The sequence below is a fragment of the Crotalus tigris genome, unplaced genomic scaffold, assembly GCF_016545835.1.
Source record: "Crotalus tigris isolate CLP2741 ecotype Arizona unplaced genomic scaffold, ASM1654583v1 scf7180000019004.2909048, whole genome shotgun sequence".
Taxonomy (NCBI): domain Eukaryota; kingdom Metazoa; phylum Chordata; class Lepidosauria; order Squamata; family Viperidae; genus Crotalus; species Crotalus tigris.
The window spans coordinates 1,407,148-1,427,968 of NW_024097319.1; the positions used below are offsets into that span (position 1 = coordinate 1,407,148).

Sequence of the window (20,821 nt, forward strand, 5' to 3'; positions counted from 1 at the left end):
ATTGACTGAATAATTGTCACCTTATACCTTCCAATTTCACCCAACTGTAGGTTACATACAAACAAACATGATGGTTTTAGTAGTATATAGATTCAGGTTCAAATAAAAGAGCACTGGATGATTTGTAACCAAATCTGAAAATACAAATGGAAATAGAAGTGGAGACAGAATGGAGTGCTGGGCAGATCTTTCTACAAAACTTAAAGAGATCCCATGAAATAGAACAACATAATTATACTAGAGCAAGATTATTACAGAAGCCAATCTGAATAACTAAACCAAGAAATCTATCCAATCCAGAACAGAATAGGGATGGGTGAAATCAGCAAGAACCAGATAGATGAATAAGAATGTACCTGGAGAATGTTCTTATTCACCTGCATGTAAGTGTTTAGGCACCCTTGGTCAAATACTGTTTCAATTAGTTTCTAAATGAATAAAAAATGCTACACACTCATGGTGCAAAGTTAAACAAGATGTTGTGCTATACTTTAGAACGAATACTTACTAGTTATGTCCAGCTGTTTTACAGGTTTTTTTTTTTAAAAAAACCCTAGTAAATATATCAAGAGTAGAAAGTGGACACCTTTCTAGTTGGTTCAGTTTTATTTGTTATTTTTAACTATAGAGTCTTTATGGAGGTTGGTGGCTTTTTAGATTTGATTAATATATAAACAAATATAATAATCTAAAGAAGGTTAAAAAGAAAGCCTGATTTTTTTTTAACTAAGTGCTATAGACAGAGGAAACAAAAACAAAAAAGCATGTGTACATTTGACAACATTTTTTAAAAAAACTTGTTGGTCGCATTTGAATGTGTATGTGCATCTCTTCTAATATAATTTCATACGTATATAGAAATAGTTTAACATTTCATTGCTTAATCTAGCAAGGAAACATGCTATCTGCTTCATTTAAAAAGTAGTTTTACATGCTAATATTATCAAAAATTATTTCTATGAAATTTGATTAGGAGAAACTATTTCACACATGGTCACTACTTAATTCTTGAAATCAGTGTAAACCTTAAATAAATAATTTCAAGCAAGTTGGGATATTTTTGCTGTTGTAAAATTATGTAGTAATATATTTGTGACCCTTAAATTGGTCACTTTTCATATTTTCTGCTATTAGAACATAGCAGTACATTTTTCATCATAAAATAGAAATAGAGGTAGTATAGCAAGACACCAAACAAATGCAGTGTTGTGTCATCATTAGGAATTGGATACTGGCTGTACAGGAGAAGAATCTATGGAAGATGGGTGGGAGTGACGGTGGTAGTGTTGAAATTCCATGCATTTTTCTTGGTATAATTTATACTTTATATATACTGTAGGCTGCAGAATATGGATCAGTGTTACAGTCCATGTTTTAAAGTGTGACTGATATAATTATGAGTAGCCTATTGTACCTAAATATCACTGAGCCTTTGTGCTTCTGCATATAAATATCTTACCTTCAAGCAAGAACCCAGCAAATTCTGAACTGAGTTTTCATATGCTAATAGTAACTGTCATTGTGGATTTGAAACAGTAACATTGCTGATTCATAATCTGCTGCATTGTGATATGTTGCTGTTAGTTCCCCTAATAAAATCATTTCCTGATTAATAAATTAATTTGTGCCTGTTACATTTTGTGAGTTCTTAAAAATAATCCTTAATGTAGCTATATTTTCTGAAATTGCTTGTGGAATTAAAAGCTGGTTAATTTAACCTTGATTATTTTAGTTGGCAGTTTATACATTTAAATTTAAGTTGTCAAATATTATGAATGTCAATTGGCTTGATGATGATTTGTTTTCTGTTTTTTCTCTTTTCTTCCTGATTTTACAAGTTGCTCTATTTTGTGCTTTCTTATATATTGTCTGCTGTGGTATAGAATAACTATTTATTGCTTTAGGCAACTTTAAATCATTCTTTTTTCCTGGAGAGATAATACTAATGAAAAGAAAATAAGTTAAAATCATTTAACCAACTACATTCTCACCATCTGTTTCTATCTGTGTTTTCAAGATGGAAAGTTTCAAAGAACTGGGACAACTTCAGCTGTAATTATATAATGCATCAAGCTAGAAAGTGGTTTGTTTTGTTGCTCTTTGTATGCAGTGAAAATCCAGATTATTATGGTTTATAAATCATGATTCATGGTTTGACTTTGTAAAAAACTTAAGTTTTTGTGGCTTATTGAATAGGTAATGATTAAAGATTCATGGCTTAGTATGTTTCTGTTAAGTGTCAGCCATAAAAATTGTTCTGGTCTTTTTGAGTTTACTCCAAATATGATTCCATTTGAAATATTGGTGAATCAGTATGAAATTGACCCAGTCCTATAAAATTTACTTTTCTAAACACATTGTGCAGAGCATCTGAAGATCACTGTGATCTCTACTATCAGGTCCCATTTCTTTTCATTGCCTGCCCTCCTGCCTAATATCCACTCTTGCCTAAGAGTTCTGAAGATTTTTTTTCACTATTAAGCAGGTTAGTTTATTCTAAGGAAGAAGTTACCTTGTTGTCACTTATGTAATAGACTAAAACAACTGCTCTTTACATCCTGTACATATGTTAGTGACAACTTGACAAAAATGTTGTTCAGCTTGTCCTATGTAGTCATTTGGATAGCATGCTGATATGATGTTTATGCTGATCTTTGACCATAATAAAGGTTGATTTGATGTTAAAAATTGGAAACTTATTTATGATTCTTTGACTCAAGGGCCATTGCTAAAATTATTTTATTTTGACAGAAATAAATGATATGTGTACACCTTCTAACTATGAACTTCTTTTATATTAAGATAAAAGAAAAATCTTTCTCTGTGATCAAAGTTTAATGTATTATTTAAAATGGTTATTTTGTCATATATTTATATTGTTCTGCATTTATTTTTGGTTTTGGTATAATTTAAGCACTTTATTTCTGATTTCTTAATGTTCTGTAAATTGAAAGCAATGAAAAAAATAATAAAAAGAGAGTAAGTCCTACTCTGTGAAATTACCTTCTGAGTAAATGTGCATGGAAATGTATCTGCCTCAGCTACGTGCTTAAAGAGATGTCTTTTTCTGCTTTAGAAATTACTTTATGAATTTTGTGCTGTGCTGAATTGTGCCATTTTGAGTGGTAAGATGAAGAAGGGAACAACTTGGAAACTGAGCCAACAGTTACCTTAAGCACTGGTTGCAATTAGGAGGAATACTATCTCTGTTTTATGTGTTAAGTATAACATTCAAACTGTATTGTTATGATTCCTAATTCTGGCTGCTCTTTTCCATGTGCAGAAGGTACAAGTTATATATGGAAATGTCATACCTTGATAAATACTACTGATTTTGGAGAGAAAAGAGAGATGTGATGGTCAAAAATTTCAGCCTGTAACTGATAAATCTATACAGTATTCAACTGATAAATCTATACAGTATTCCCCTGCTTTTGGACAGATAAATCCCACTCTTTCCCGTTAATTCACTCAACCAATGAAAAATAACTGTTCACTTTTTTCATGGTCTTTTTCATGATAAAACATTGGAATGCTAGTCACTCTGAAACAGATTTAGATTATATTTCTGTGAGAAAATTTTATTAGGAAATAATTAATATTTTGCTTGCAAATACATTTAACTGCATTGATTTATAAATTCAGAAATGTACAGAGGGAAAACTAATGAACGAATATTTTGATAGGAACATTCCTAAGAATTCTACAAGGAAAAGGATATCCTTGCAGGAAGGAGAAAGGTGGAGTTCTGCCTATGCTGCATTTTTTTCAAGAATTGTAGTCTTTTGTAGGACACAGGAAGAGGATACGGAAGTTTCTACAGGAAGAAAGAGAAAAGTTCAAACATAAACAGTAGCCAAAAATTACCAGCAGGTCATTAGATTTCCTCTTGCTTGATAAGTATTTTAATATAAACCAATATATTTTTCTTACAAAGTCAGCATGTTAAAATATATTTGCTAAATGTGCTAAAGAAGAGCATGTGTAAATAATGTTTATACTGCATGTGCCAGATTCCACTGTCAGCTGCAAAAAATGTAAGGAGATTTTAAAAAATAAAACCTGTATTTGGGGAGATAGAGCTTGAAATAAGCCTGCAGAAATTATGCTTGCACATGGGGTAGAAGCATTACTACTTTGTGACCATTTATGTCTCTTTTTGTAAATGGCACTGGAGTATTACAGTATGTATATTCTTGTGCTCTGTTCTTGTGTGTCTCAGCCAGGAGTACACAGATAGCCATAATCAATCCATTCATCAATAATTTTCAGTGTTCCTAAAATGGTATGTCATTAGATAGAAAAGGTTTGTCACTGCTAAATCTTGGACTTTTCAGATTACTAAATTCTGGATGATACTTAAGACCTGCAGCAATGCAATATCTATTAACTATCATCTATTATCATATCTATTAACTGCCAAAAATTTCCTGGAATTACAGTTTTCAAAGTGTGGTTCTCAACAATGTTTTCCCAGAAGAATCTGGACACAAAAGAGCTGAAATAACAATAGTAGAAAAGAACTATATGAATTGTTCCATTCTGTTTCTCCCCAGTTCAATATGTTTTCTTTTTTTCTTTCCCTCTAAGGTAGGATAAAGAATCCACAGACCCCAAAGTATCCCAAGGTCACACTATTGCAATTCATAAAAATAATGGCTGGATTTTTCCAATGCAATTTTGGGTTGTTTTGAAGTTTGTATGAAGTTTTAAGAGTTGGAATGATAGCAGCTGGCCCATGAGAGGTTTCCTGAACTGTTTCCCTTCATTAATACGACAACAACAACTCCCCCCACAAGCCATAGATTTTTCTATTGTATCACCGCAGACCTGGGAGCAGCCCTCAAGCCCTTCAGAAGCTGTCCATTTTTGCTCTAAAGAGCTTCTTTTGGACATGCTTAATGGAAGGTGACTTCATCAATGCTGGATTTATGTTCCTCCTGTTTTTAGAAACATAATCTTTTGCAACCAATTGGAGGAAAGTCAAGTCAATAGCAGTAAATTAAGGACACTAATTATTGCCTTCTGCCTACAACTTACAACTGACTATGGCCTATATATCCTGGAACCAGGAATTTATAGTTTGTTGGCTAATATTAAAAGCAAAACAGAGAAATTTGTGAGTGAGCTTGACACTCTTTTGTACAGTTAGTTGATTGCAAGATGAGACACAAATTACTGTCTTTTCCTGATAATACCATAAATACCATATTTATATAGTGTAAACCAAAGGTCAGAAATCAGGGAATCAGGGAATAGGAACAGAAAGTAGTCTTATTTTCTTTCAGAAAGTACTTTGAATCTGCAAATTTAGTAATACCTATCGAACTCTATTTCTTGTTATTTATTTATTTTATTTAAAAAGTTTATATAGCTGCCCATTTTATAACCAACTCTGGGTAGCTCCTAATCAAAAGTTAAAATAGCATAAAAGTCATATTAAAAATATAAAACTAAACACATTAAAAACAGCAAAAAGCTGGCCCCAAGTCACATCATCTTATCCTAGTGCTTGGGGGAAAGACAGGTCTTCAAAGCTTTATGGAAGGCTAGGAGGATAGGGGCCTGCCAAATTTTAAGGGACAGAATGTTCCATAGGGCAAGGGCTGCCATGGAAAAAAGCATGCTTCCTAGCTCCCATCAGATGGTAATATTTAAGGGAAGGGATTAGGAGCATGTCCACTCTGTTTGGCTTAACAGGGAAAGTTGATTCCACAAATAACCTGGCCCTGTGACATATAGGACTTTAAAAGTGATAACGAATCTTGAATTGCATCTGAAAAACAATAACTACAAGCCAGTACAGCTTGCACAACAGAAGTATTACACAGGCAGATCCTAAGGTCCCCTATTACTGTGCACCCCACTGGTTTCCAGACCATATATAATTTGTTAATTCTTTAAAGAAGAGTGTAGTCCTATAACCCTTGACTGGAAATAACCATAATTGAAGACCAATTGAATGAATGAACTGAGATATTGTGGTATTGGAATAGCATTGCTATGATGAGTGAGCTCATCCAGTTAGTGACTTACTCAGTAAACACTAGTTAAATAAACCTTGGATTAGGGCAATATAAGAACACAAATCTTTAAGATGATAATGTTGTAATAATTCCATAGTTTAAATCTGAATTTTGCAAAGAAATATATTATTTCATCTATCCTTAAACTCCTGCCATTCAGTTTCATTAGATGATTCCTAGTATTACAAAAAAAATAGAAATGATATTTCACTCACTATTTTATGCACTCTTTAATTATGTCAACCACTATTATATTTCCCCATTGCTTACATTTTCTAAACTAGAAATCCCTAGTGCTGTATCACAGAGGAAGTGGAATGAATGGATGCATGTATTAGTGTTTATTTCCACCTCTGATTTTTTGCTGTATTTCTACCTATTGCTGGCATGTGGCTTTGGCCATATTTCCCTGGAGGAAACATATTTATCCAAGGAGAAAAAAACAACAGTTGCTGTCTTATTCCATGACTCCTGAGTTTACTTAGATTGTTTACTGAAGGACTTGAAAAAATAGTTTGAAAGTTGGTATTAATGGCTACCTTTGGATGGCATAACAAGTCAAAGTTAGAGCTTAGCTGCAAATACTTTGTACTTGCTACTTAGTTCCTTCTGCACCCTTGCCTGGATAATGAGCTGTCCGTTGTACTGTAAATTGGCTTGCCATATTGTACAAAGGAGAAGTAAGGGTAACTTCCAGATGGAACTAAAACAAATACAGGTTTCTTTACTTTGCTTCATTTTCACAACCCGAAAATTCAAATGCAGATTATGAAGAAACAGTCAGGTACAATAGTCATCTGATAATAAGGGAGAAACCAATGGCACAAATTATTAACAGCTAAACTATTAATTTGTCTTATCAATTCTCTCTGTGTAATTTTGTCCAGTTATGTAATCTTTAATGTTTTGTACCAATTTATCAAAAGCTAATAAACTAATTTGTAGTTTCCCAATTTTGACTCCATTTTTTTAAATCAAGTATTTAAAACTGGCTGTTTTCCAGTTGTATCCTGTAAATATTATGTTTAGGGACAAGAATAGTTATACTGAAAGACCTATACACATTTCACATATGGATTTTTTTAAAAAAAAAAAATCTTGGGTGACTTTGCTTATTTTTGATATTAAGGTCTTTAATTTACATCTTGTTTCTACCATTTATTCCATTATTTCAGACTGAGAAAATATATACTGTACATCTTTTAAGAGATAATACATATAAATAATTCACCATTTCTGCAGTCTTCAGTTCACTTTTAGCACTGCTTTAACACTCTTATTAGCATGTAGTCTGAGTATCTTCCCTGCTATTATTTTGCTTCTATTTCTTTTAAAAATATTGTTGGACTAAATATTTTTAATTCTTATGGAATATTCTCTACATTCTACTTTGCCCAGGATTGATTTGTTCTCCTTCTACTAATTTGTACAATATTTCCATTTTTTAATGAAAGAAATTCATGCTGGCACCTTCTTGGATTTCATGAGATCTCACCTACCCTGCAGTGTGGATTCAAGCCGAACTTCAATTATAGTGCATGTCACATTCCTCAAAATATTTTGGCCCTCTTAACTTTTCTTTTTAATTTTTTTTTAGCTTACCCTTCATTTTTGAGGTGATGTTCAACTATCTCGGCAATTGTCCACTTATGTATGCAGTATATTCTCTTTGGTAGCTTTGCCATCAATGTTTCCAGCTAGTAGTTTTCTGCTCATTTGATTACTATATACCAGGGATGTCAAACTTAATTTTATTGAGGGCCATATCGGTGTTATGGTTGACTTTGGGGGGCTGGGGTGGGCATGGCTGGGGTTGGCGTGACCACCTCAACATTGCTCATGTTGGGGGGCACATGTGGTCAGGGGGCCTGGGGGATCATCTCCAGCCAAGGAAGGCAAGAGCAGGGCGAGCACCATACCCTTGTCCACTGGAGGAGCCTTGCTGTCCCTCTCAGGCCATGCAGAGGACCCCCAGTGAGGCAGGCAAGCACTCAGTCCAGCCTTTCCCAAGGGGGCACCCAGCTGCGTTTACCTCTTCCTCAAGGCTCTTATTGTTACTGCTGCTACTACTACTGCTCCTTGGCCAAGTTGCTCATGGTGTGTGCGGGAGGGCAAAGTGTGTGGGTCAGAGGGAGGCCCACTCCCTCTCCCTGCGAAGAGACCCAGCTTTGTAACCAAAGCATCCTCAATGATATGATGGGAGACCACCAGGAGAGATCAGGAGAGGGGACAAGGGGATGGTGAAAGGGCAGCAGGGGCTGCTCGTGGCCAACTGCTAAGGCAGAACTTCCCTCAGACCCATCCTCCCTCTCATTATAATCTTCCTTCCTTCCTTCCTTCACCCCTTTTCTTCTTTTTCCTTCCCTCTTCATACTCCTTCTTCTTCCTTCCCCTCTTTCCTTCTTTTTGTTTGTCTTTCCTCTTTCCCTTTCTCTTTTCCTGTCCCTTCTTGGATACTCAAATGCAAAAGGGGAAACATTTCTCGATGCTTTGTTGCCTTGTGATCAAATGCCACTTTTTCTAGTAGTCTGTGGCCACTTAAAAGATTAAGAACAAACCAGGCTCAGTTTATCCCATGCTTGCTTTTAGTGGGGGCGTCCACAGACAACAGTACAGCAAAACTGTCAAAATGGTGGCTGTGATAGTTTATCAGAGCTCCTCTGTTTTTTATGTGCAACAGCTTTAGCTTTTAGGTACAGAGGTAAGTTAGTTGCTTTTCTATTAATACATAATCCTTAAAAGTGCTCTTCTGAAGGGACCCTGCCATGGTCTAATTGAGACTGGAAATATAGCAAAGGAAAATATTTTCCCCCACTCTGCTTTGTCCTGTTTTTCCCACTGGAAATGGCTGTTTGCAACACACAAGGAGGGGATACTTTTCTAAGAGCTCACAATTCAAGAATACTAATGTGAACTTGGATTGCCAATAAAGTCCTGTCTCCTTTGAGCCCAAGTCTCAAAGGATCCAGGATTGAAGCAGAACTGCATGAACTGAGGCATCTCCAATCAAGTTGCCATGCCTTGCTTTTCCTTCCTTCCTTCCTTCTTTCCTCCCTCCCTCCCTCCCTCCCTCCCTCCCTGCCCCTGTTCCTTTCTTCCTCCGTCCCTCCATTCTTTCCTTCCTTCCTCCGTTCCTTTCTTCCTTCTCCTTCTCATCTCTTTCCTTCCTCCGTGTTCAGGAAGAAGTGATGGGATTACCAGTGCTGCCAGTCTCCATGCTGCTGCTGCTGGCCGTTGGTATCCCACAAGGGTGGGCAGGGCTGATCCTTGTGAAAGGGAAACCTCATGGCTGCAAGGTTAGGAAAGCGAGGGGGCCATGGAGGTGCTGATTGGAGGGGGGGTGCTGATTTACAACCTGGTTGCATCCATCAAAGCCAGAATGCACTCAGCCTTGGATCCATGGGGCAGCCCTTGAACCAGCGAGGAGCCTCCCACCACCTCTGCCCTGACCCCTGGGTGTGCGCACAGGAGACAGCCAGCACCTGCGTCCTGGATGAAATTAGCCTGCAGGGCAAGACAGCCAGCAGGGACCCTGGACTCCACCTGCGTGTGCGCCCAGGGGGCTGGGTGGGGGCACCCGTCACTGGTTTCAGGGCTGCTCCGTGGCTTTAAGGCTGAGCATGTTCTGGCTTTGATGGCTGGCACCAGGTTGTAGATCAGTACCCATTTGACTTGGGCCGGGGTGCCGCAGGCCGGTCCTTCACTGTTTCCAGAGCAGATCCCTGGGCCAGAAGAAACCACAAGGTGGCTTGGATCTGGCCCGAGGGCCTTGTGTTTGACATGTCTGCTACATACTGACTATAGCACTGAATGAAACATTTTATCTTTCCCTATCATTGTTTCCTTTTCCTATGAACATTTTTCAGTTACAAATCTGAGAGCAGAGACTATATTTTATTTATTGATCTATAAGCCTCTTTAAAAACTTTTCTGCGTAAATTGTGCAGTACAAATCATTTAAATTAAGAAATGAGCATGCAATTCTATACATAAATAAGCTGTTTAAATCCCAGCAAAGCTTGTATGTTAGATTGTTACTTACACAGTGGTATAGTGGAATACTTGTGATAGTGATTATTGCAAATGAAATGTTGCTTTTGAATTTTTGTAAAAATTGTATTTTAGAAGTACTTTACCAAGTGCTTCTAAATCTATCAGTAAAATTCTTAGAACAATGAGCATGATGGACAAAATCTGAAAAACAGAATCTATTGTCTCTCTAATCATTTAGCTGCCTGGATAGGAATATTGATACCTGCAGCATATACATGCAATATAATAAATGCATTCTATGACTTCCATGGTTTTAGTATATTATTCAATCAAGTCAAACAACTTTTAGCAGTGTGTATGAAAGATGTTTGCAATTTCCTTCTCTTAAGGCCACAAAAATAGTTGAATCACTTAGAGCTGGGTGTAATTGGTGTTTATTTTGTTTTTGTTTTAAAGCTACCTTGTGTTTCAAGTAGCTAAGGCTGATGAGCAAAATTGTAGGTCTGGTTTGAAGCTCCTCCCCGGGGGTGCAGAACAGGAAGAGGTGGAGGTCAGAGGGAACGGCTGGAGTTCCCTGGTTTGTGTGTGAGGCTGAGTCCCGTTACCGCTTTACTCTGCTTGTGTCTTATATTACAGCAATGCTGCCTGCACATCAGTGGCCAGAGAGGGGAGAAGGGAGGAAAAGCCTGTTTACACAGAAAGCAAATCGCCTGGGGAATAATGCAGGAAAGGAAGTGAGCCGGCTCTCTGTCTGACTGCCCTAACTTCCTGCTCTCTCTCTCTCTCTCTCTCTCTCTCTCACACACACACACACACACACACACACACACACACACACACACACACACACACACACACACACACACACACAAACACACACTAGCGAGGAGGGGGGGTGGAAGGCAGAAAGAAACAAGGGGAAAAATCAGGGTCTCATTACAAGAGCAACAGAGCGTTTTAGAGGACTGTCAGCATGGAAAACCGGGGGATTCTACGCAGCTCTCTTTAAAGCGGCGAGAAGAGGCTGGAGAGAAGCCCACCAGACCTGACGCTGGGTACGTAACTCTATAAAGTTGGAAGAGAGTTTGGAGGCGAGGAAAAGGGTGGTGGGGGAGACAGGTGGGAGCCGAAGGCAAATGCAAAGCTTCTGGGCAGTTATTGGTTTCAAAATAACTTGCACGAGCGCTTTGCTTTTCCCGATGAAACACCAGAAGGGTCGTGCCAGGGGGATCCCTGCCTCGCCTCAAGGCATCCGGTTGGGACGGCCAGGGGAGGGGAGGGGAGCCGTGTTTGGTGCGCGTGTTTGGGGTGCGCGTGTTTGGGGCCAGTGGGGGGGGAAGTTTTGGGGTGACTTTTCTTGCTGCTGGCGAAATGCCATCTGCCAGCGAATGTGTGCATGCGGGGAGGGGGGACATCTGGGGGAGGAAAAGCTCCGAAACGTTAGTCCTCGGTTGCCGGAGAGAGGACGACTTGAGGACCCCTCCCCCGGCAGGGCAGGAACGGACTCTGGAGACGACCAGGAGGGATGAGGTGAGGGAGCTGCGAGGAGACTCCACCTGCCATTGGCCAACAGGGAAGGCGCAGAAGGACTTTTATTTGGAGGCGGGGGGGCAAGATGTTTGTATAAGGTGGCTGGCGGGTCTGGGGTCGGAATCCCGCGCACTGTTGCCTAGCTCTCGGTGCGAGCGCTTCTCCGGGAGTGTGGCGGCCGCGGAGGGCCCTGTTGTTCTGTGTGGAGAAAGGAGCTTTGGGGGTCAGCACTTGGGGAAAGCGGGGAGGGAAAGAGCTCGTCTGACAGTTTCGTGGAGGAGCCGCCTTTACTCCGAAGGAGCGCCGACGGTCGTCACGAGCCGACTCCGGCGCGCGTGGGAGGGAGCGCTTTTGCGTGCGTTCTGGACCTACAGAGGCTCGTGGCGATAATAGCTCGCTTGTAGGAGCCCGGGGGGGGGGTGCCTAGTTTTTGAGGCAATGAATTTGGATTGGTGGGTGGGAGGAGGGGAGGGGAGGGGGCAGTACACCGGTCTGGACTTCTTTGAGATTAGGGGAGTTGCTTAAATTGTTTCGGGCTGCAAAGAGAGGAATAAGACCGTCCAAGGGGCTTGGGGGGAGGAGGAGGGGGAAGTGTTGGGAGAGTTTCTGGCTCGTCTGGAAACAGCAAGACTAATTGCCATGCGCTTCCGGTTTGAAACTGGCAGCAGACAACATCTTGAAAATGAGTCACTGCAGCTCACAAAGAAACTCTGTGGTTTTCTCCTTCTCAGGTTTATGTATTCGCTCTTTTACGGTTGTCTTTGTGATCTAGAGAAAAAGGGAGCGAGCGAGCCTCCTTCCCGTTCAGCCGCTTCTTCCACTAAGCAGCCCCATCGTCCATTTTAAAGTTGTACACACCGTCGGTTTCACAAGAGGGAAGGGGGGAATTGTTTTTGGATCTGGCTTTGCTGAAGGTTAAGAAGGGACCGCGATGCTGCAGGAGGAAAAAGTTCCCTGAATTTTCCACTGGTTGCAGGAAGGGAGCCCATTTAGTCATGGCTAAGTAATGTCTGCACACACCAACTAATCTCATTAGGCGTTTCCGTTCCTTAACACAGGAGGGTTTTGTGAAGCCCTTTCGGCCTTTCTGCACTACTGTTGAAAGGGAGACAAGTTACATCTTTATTTAACGGAGATAGGGGGGATGGGGGATTGGAGCAAGCTAATTTAACGCTGCATTGGTCAATAGAAGAGCTTTGGTTTTGTAAATGTGGTTTATTGGTTTTAAAGCCTCTGTACAGTTATGACATTTTGCATATCGTGATGAACTACTATATGTAAAAGTATAATCACACTACTGGTAAATAAAATGATTATCTTAATAATGGATAGCTTCTTAAAAAGACAATCTGATTACAAACTATTAATCTAAATTATATATTTATAATCACAAGTGGACAATTGTACCATTTGAATGAACTTTCAAAGTATATATAATAACTTAAAAAACTTTTTTCTATTCTAAACAAACATTCTGGCACCAGATATTTTTCCAACTCTGATTGTATTAATGCACAACCCCCCCTTTAAAAAAAATCCAGAACTTGAAATCCATTAAATACATATGGAGATTATCATCAAGCTGTATTCTGAGAGTGTTTTAAGAAGTTTGTGCTTTTGCTTTGGATATCTGATGTGCAACCAAAATGAAACAGGCTATAGTTCCCAGAAGTAGGCTTGCTTGTAGAATCCCAGGGGACTATATGGCATTTTGGAATGACTTTCATCCATAGAATTTGTAATACTTTGCATCAGAATTTTAGTGAGCTATTCAAGCTATGATCATACCAGGAATGGGCATCCTTTTTTCTCTGAGGACTGCATTCCTGCAGAAGCAATCAACTGGAGGTTGCATTGTATGCTAATAGTGGATTGATTGAAGCAAGCAGTGGGTAGCAGCAGAGCCAAAGGCAATATGCGATGATATGCTCTCTTTTTGGTGTCCTTTTGCTGACTATTCTTTTTTCTTGTTCTCCTCACACAGCAAGCTGCCAGGGAAGCAATAAATTGCTTTTGACAAAGACAAAACAGTCAACAGTTGGTACATGAGCTCATTTGGCAGTGGGGAACTCTTAAAACAGAACAAAAATGAAGTTTGCTGATCAATTCCAATTTTGTGCAGGAAAATTGATGGATGCCAAACAATATCTGTCTTAAAAGTGGAGCCTGAATCTTTGGTATAAGAAAGTAATTGTGTTAAGTGTTAAAAGTACTAAAGTCCTAGGAGACCACACTGCATCTTCTGTCTGTGTTGATTAATAGATTAATTTTCTATATTGATCTCTGATTAGCTACCTGAACAGAAAAGTTCAGGATCACTGTTTTCTTCTTACTTAAAAATTTTATTCAAACTTGAGATTCATATTTTTAATTGAAATTTATGACTTCTAGGGCAAATCTTACCCTGAAAGTCATTATAAATCATATAGTTGTGCTCCAGGGATCTAAGTGGAATTATCTGTAAAGTAGCCTTTTGTGAGATTCTGCTGCTATTTTAATTTATATGTAACAAAAATGAAAGAGAAAGCAGAAAATACAATGTTTTTTTAAAAAAGTTATTTGTTTCATAGTGTCACATTTGTGAGATGAATGGCTATATAATTTTGATAATAAATGAATTAGCTAACTAAATATAATTCCTGAGTCCTAGAAATGATACCATTTAGAGGCTAATGGTTTGATTTCTTTGTTTTTCAGTTTCTGTTTCATTATTTGTATAATATAGCTAGCTTCCCTTATAAGAGTACTATGCTGCATTCTCTATGGAAGATACGTTTAGTTCCTTTACTTTTCTGGGTGCTTACTGGTTTCTCAACTAAATATCTTTATACCAAGTTATTGATTTCAGAGAGTTCCAGTATTTGTTCCAAATTTTGAATATATTTACTAGTCCGATTAGACTGATTAGAGTTACTATGTGAGGAGATGCATGGGCTCCAAATTTAATAAATAAAAATGATCTGATCATTCATTTACTATAGACTGTAGGCTTGCTTTCTGTTCACACATTCCCATGATTCCAGAATGGAATTGTAAACTGATGCTAGCTATGGTCTATATATTATGAATTTAGGCTGCAGAAAGGCCAAAAAAATGAATCACACTCTTTTGTATACATTCTAGACTTCTTTAGTTTTCTTTTCTGATTACAGTTCTTTGTGTTCATTATACACACACACACACACACACACACACACACACACACACGGAAGTCATGCTGCAAGATATTTAAATATTTTTAAATTGAGACTGGGATATAATTAGGATTTTTTTTCTTTAGTACAGTGCTTCTATTAAGCTGTATAGCTGTAATCTATTGCTGACTATCAGCTGGTTAGATAATACAATTTCTATTTCTATGGAATAAACTGTATTAGACATGGTGGTCTTTGTTTTAATTTGTGGTAGAACTGCTGCAGGATATATTTTAACTAAGTCGTTTAATATGTGTATAATATACCTTTCACTTCCGTAGTTGACTCATACTCAAATTGTAGAAATTTATTTAAAATTTGCAAACTAAATATTGATTTTACGTGCCACATTTAGCTCAGGTGTTGTTTGGTTTCCAGAAAGAGATCTGATAGCCTTGGCCTCTTCCTCTATGTCAATTGTAATCCTATAAAAAAGCTGTAATGACATATTTGTCATAGCTTTCTGTGCAGCTTTGTTTTCCACAATCATTCTGTAGTCTTGAATGATTATGTGAGTTAATTCTATTTGAAGGTTCTTATTCAGTGAACCAACTGGTATACTTGAATCTTCTGAGAAACACTTAAAAGACAAGAACATACTGGTATCTGTTCCTAGGAATTTTGCTGACTTAAAAAATAATGTATGATTAAAATTGGTGATAACTTAGAATAAAACATAGACAATAAAGGGCATTGATTTTTACTAAGCATCAGAATTGTGATAATGTAGAGTTGCTAAAATGTATATAGCTATATAAACGGGATGAATAAATAAATAATGTAGTTTGCCCTTTTGAAAAAGCAAATTTGATTTTTCTTTTTGGATTACCTATTCTTGCAGTATACGAGCAGTATGTGCATCCATGTTTAGGAACAAACTCTAAAAATACTCCAAAGAACTCACAATTCTCAAATGAAGTGCAGTATCTTAAGTCAGAATGCAGCCCAAGTTTAAAATCATATTCATCTGTTGAATTACTGTTCAGGAGAAAGCATTTGCATTTAACTCTGAATTTTAGAACTTGAAATGCAAAATAAACTTTGAAACTTTGCAGAATTTTCTTTCTAACAGAGAAAAAAAATGAATATGTTGGAAGGAGATTATTTAAGGCAATGATTTGGTTAATAGGAACATTGTAAGGATTTATTTTTCTAAACTTTTCATGATACAGGTTAGTTATTTGAACATGCATTCTGTATAAAGGTATAAACTGTTTAGTATCTTATTTGTAATATTAAACAACAATAATAATACATTTTGTAAAATTTAAGAATGTTCACAAGAGCTTTTTTATCCATTAAGAAGGATTCATAAATATCTTTATTCAATCTACTGTCTTATATATGAATAACAAAGAAGTTTTTTGCTAGTGGTTTTATGCTGTATTGTATCTTAGGTCATCTGCAAAACAGATTTCTATTATAGTATAGGTTTATCTTACATGAAGTGAAAATATCATGCAACAGTTTCTATGCAAACTTATTTCTCTTAGTCTATTCAGCTATGGATTGTGTGCCAACCCTTTAAACATTTTATTATTGCTTCTGAGCCATGTTACTTTTCACTATGCACAAAGGCACATATTGCAGGAGAAGGTAACTTTCAGCTATTTCTCATAACATGTATAAACATATGTTTACTGGAAGTGTTTTTCCCCTTGAGAATGTTTCTATTAATAATCTTTGTACACATGAGCTTACATAAGTAAAAATATATACTTTAGGTTGAATATATTTATGGATTTAGAATTTGCCCTTTTATAATGTTTTAAGGTGGCCTAAATATCAAATACAATAAAAACTGAATGAAATAATTAAATGGTATAATTAAAACAAATTATGAATGTATGTGAAAATTAAAGGTAGACTTTGACATAAAATGTCTGAAAATACATATGCAAGTGTATAGACAATAAATGTATAGACTAACTGTAGAATAATTTGAGCCTGGCAATTTGATGCTGATCTGGGGACTTTAAATACAGTGTATTCAGAAAGTATTCAGGTCCCCTTCACTTTTATCAATTTAGTTATGCTGCACCCTTATTCTACAGTTGTTGAAATTTTTTTTTTCATTAATCTACACCCAGTACCCAGTAATGACAAAGTGAAAACAGAGTTTTAGAAATGTCTGTAAATGTATTAAAAAGAAAAAAATGAAATATCACATTGGCTTTAGTATTCAGACCCTTTGCAACAACACTTGAAATTTAGCTTTAGTGCTCTCCTCCTTGATCGCTGCTAACATGTTTCTACACCTTGATTGGAGTCAACCTGTGGTAAATTAAATTGATTGGACATGATTTGGAAAGGCACACACCTTTCTATAGAAGGCCTCACAGCTGACAATGCATACTGTAGCAGCAGAGCAAAAGCCATGAGGTCAAAGGAACTGCCTGCAGAGCTCAGAGACAGGATTATTTCAAAGCACAGATCTGGGGAAGGCTACAATAAAATTTCTGTTGCAGTGAACGTTCCTAAGAGCACAGTGGCCTCCATCATCCTCAAATGGAAGAAGTTTGCCACAACCAGGATTCTTCCAAGAGCTGGTCGCCTAGTCAAACTGAGTAATCGGGGAGAAGGGCTTTAATAAGAGAGGTGACCAAGAACCTGATGGTCACTCTGACAAAGCTCCAGAGATCCTATGTGGAGATAGGATAGAGTTCCAGAAAGAACCATCATTGCAGCTCTCCACCAGTCTGGGCTTTATGGCAGAGTGGCTATACAGAAGCCTCTCCTCAGAGCAAAACACATGAAAGCCCGCTTGGCATTTGCAAAAAAGCACCTGAAGGACTCTCAGACTATGAGAAACAAAATTCTCTGATCTGATGAAACCAAGATGGAACTGTTTGGCCTCAATTCTAAATATTATGTCTGGAGGAAACTGCTCATCACCTTCCCAATATCATCCCAACAGTGAAGTGTGGCAGTATCATGATGTGGGGGTGTTTTTCAGCAGCACGGTCTGGGAGACTGGTCAGGGTTGAGGGAAAGCTGAATGGAGCAAAGTACAGGGTTGTCCTCAATGAAAACATATTCCACAGTGCTCAGGACCTCAGACTGGGCCAAAGGTTCACTTTCTAACATGACAGTGATCCTAAGCACATAGCCAAGACAACACAGGAGTGGCTTAGGGACAGCTCTGAGAATGCCCTAGACTGGCTCAGCCAGAGCCCTGACTTGAACCCTACTGAACATCTCTGAAGGGACCTGAAAATGGTCAACAACAAAGATCACCATCCAACCTGACTGAGTTTGAGAGGATATATTCAAGAATAGGCATAGGCACCAATTGGTTTGCCTTATATAATATAAAGGTGTCCTATGGCAAACCAATTGGTGCCCATGCCTATTCTTGACCCCAAAGTAGAACACATTACCACAACCCAACTGGTCAAAGCAAAGGCTGTAACTAAAGCATATGGTGGAACTGTGCAAAGGTCTCCTAACTATAGCTGCTTCCTTTTTTTCAAGCAAGAGTTGTGGGTGCAGGAAGACCTTTTTGTTTAAACAAGTTAAACAGGGAAGCATAGTCCCACCCAGAGCCATATCTCTGGAATGTATCTACAGCCACTTTGTTTTGCTGGAATTGATTCTAAGTCTGTTCCTATTTAGCCAGACTCTGAAAGGCTCCTTACATTGGGACAGAACTTCAGCGATGTCCTATTTGGGTTGGAGTTCAAATATGCAGCTGAATACAATCCACTTACTGATGATATTTTTACGCTAGTGAGTGACATCCCCTAGCAATCTCATGTAGATATTGAATTGTCCACTCTGAAAAAACTACCATTGCAATTAGTGTATTTTGCTCCCAACCCTTACAGATAATCCAGAAAAATATAATAGTGAAGGCATCCAAGAAGTCAAGAAGAGCAGGAGGGTTACAGTTCCCTTATCCTGGTTCTACCTCAGGTTATCCAGAAGCAAAATTAATATGAATTACATTCCATACCCAGACCTAAACCTTTGCTGAAAAGAATCCAAATAATAGTTTCCTCTTGAGCTATCTGCATTTGCAGCCTCCTCAGGGCCAATAGTACCACCCTCTTTCCTAACTGAAACTAGCCACCTCTTATCACCTCCCTGGAAATTTTTACCAACTGGGAAAGACAGTGATCAGGCTGCATGTGGCAGAACTGATGCTATGGAGAATCCTTTTCATTTCCTCAAGGTAACAGGTTCAAACACCCAAATAACCTTGAAATTAGCAGAAAGCCTCTGCTAATTCATTAGAACCTGCCTAGCAAGCATTCATCTCAGTATGACGCCTTTAAATTCCTCTGAACCCTTTGCAGCTACTAAGAATTAACCCACAATCTCTTTGCAGCAGCCTAACAAACGTTCTTTCAGTTCATTCTTCCCAAAGGAGTTTGGGTCATATTAAATAAGCCTCCGCAGTAGGACTCTTGATGTAATAACAGCATAGAAATATTGTTGTTTCTCTGTCTCTATTACCATGATGCTGTTCAAACCTCAACTCTCCCTCATATTTGGTTGGATTCACTCTTTGTCTTTCACCATTGGCAAAATTAATATGAATTACATGCATACCTGAGGTGTCTCCTCTGATGTTTCTTCTACCAGAGCTCCTCAGATTACTTATTAATTGAGAAGCAAGGGAAAGTTGTGCAATCCTATCCAAGGCTGCTGCCATCTCCATATTCTAGGATGGGACTAAGCTCTCAGTAAAATTGCCAACTATAGATTTGGGGAAATCCTCCGGAATCCTTTGGGAGCCAAGAATATCCATTAGGTATTTGGACAGTCTGGTTGAATTAATTTGATTTTCCTTTGGAAGTTGGCAACATTAATTCTATGCCAATCATAGAGTGATCTGACCAAGATATGTGTAAATAATTCCCTCCGTTACATCACATTACTTCTTCTCATGACCTCCTAGATGAACTGGGTCCATGATTGCCTAGGATTTCAAGAACAATTCTGGATATCTATGAAGAAGTACCTCTAGTAATCTGCAAATCAAGGAATTTTGGCTTTCCTCTAGAAAGCCAAATTCACTAGACCAATTTTCAAGATTGTGTTTGTTTTTTAAATGGTCTAGTAGTAAACTGAAATGGGAAGATGAACTCTGACCAATGTATGTCTGGAAAACTCCATAATAATTTACATCTCTATCCTTATAGCAAATTATCCATTTATTTTAAAGACAAATTCCAGGAGTAGATCAAGAGATACAAAAGACAATTTCTTGAACCACTTTGTATCATGGAATCAACAATATCTTTAAAATATCAATATTAAAAAATACCTCTTTGCAGCTTCAACTAATTTATTATATCATTAACTTAGATATGCAATAATATCTATCAGCAGATACAGCATTACCTTTGCAAGAAAATCAAGGCAAAAAGTATGCTTAAAAGCTTAAATAAAGTGCAGATTTGCTAGATAGAGTAAAATAAATACTTTTCAGTGAACATGTAAATAGTTGACTATAGTAAGATTACAGAGCAGTAATTATAGCTTTACATTTTTGATTCTGCTCACATCTATAATTTTTTTATGTAAAATTTTAAATTTTAAGAAAATGGTTTTATATTAAGTCAGCAAAATAGTTATCACTGCCACATTGCGATGAGAAGACTACAATAGAGATACATATGGAAAATATAAAAATATGGTCTGGCTTTAAACCTGGAAGTTCTTTTGTGTGCAAACTAATGTTGTGCCAGTATATTACAGATGCATACCATATGAGTGTGGCAGTAAGTATGAGAAGTCTATATGCATTTTATTTTATTGTCATTAATTTTTCAAATCAGTGTAGATTTATGTGCTTTTCCAAGTGCTTATTCTTTAAAACACTGAACAACTAGTATTTTAAAAATCTTAGCAAGCAAGCAGGAGCTATCTTCATTTCCTTCCTGTTCCCAATCCAGGAAATAGAATCCATACACTGAATCAAACTTCCTGGTTTGGACTGTCTTATTGCAGACAACCTTCATGCACATATGGATGTGAATATCAGCTGAGTTGTGTTTGAAACCTAATGACTGTATGGACAAATGCTCACCATCTTGCTCTATCTTCAACAAAACCCATAGTTCTTCCAAG

The 20,821-nt window shown here is 37.8% G+C and overlaps 1 protein-coding gene across 3 annotated transcripts in view; it reads left to right on the forward strand.

Annotated features, from left to right (window-relative positions):
* The first annotated feature begins 10,576 nt into the window (after positions 1 to 10,576).
* Positions 10,577 to 20,821, forward strand: part of ELK3 (ETS transcription factor ELK3) — a 50,854-nt gene continuing 40,609 nt past the window's right edge. Inside the window, exon 1 of one of the 3 annotated variants that reach the window (XM_039358140.1) lies at positions 10,577 to 11,074. The gene's annotated coding sequence lies outside the window, so the exon portion shown is untranslated. Of the gene's footprint in view, positions 11,075 to 11,528; positions 11,550 to 20,821 lie in introns of those variants that run through there. The other 2 variants (XM_039358139.1, XM_039358141.1) reach the window with 2 other exon arrangements.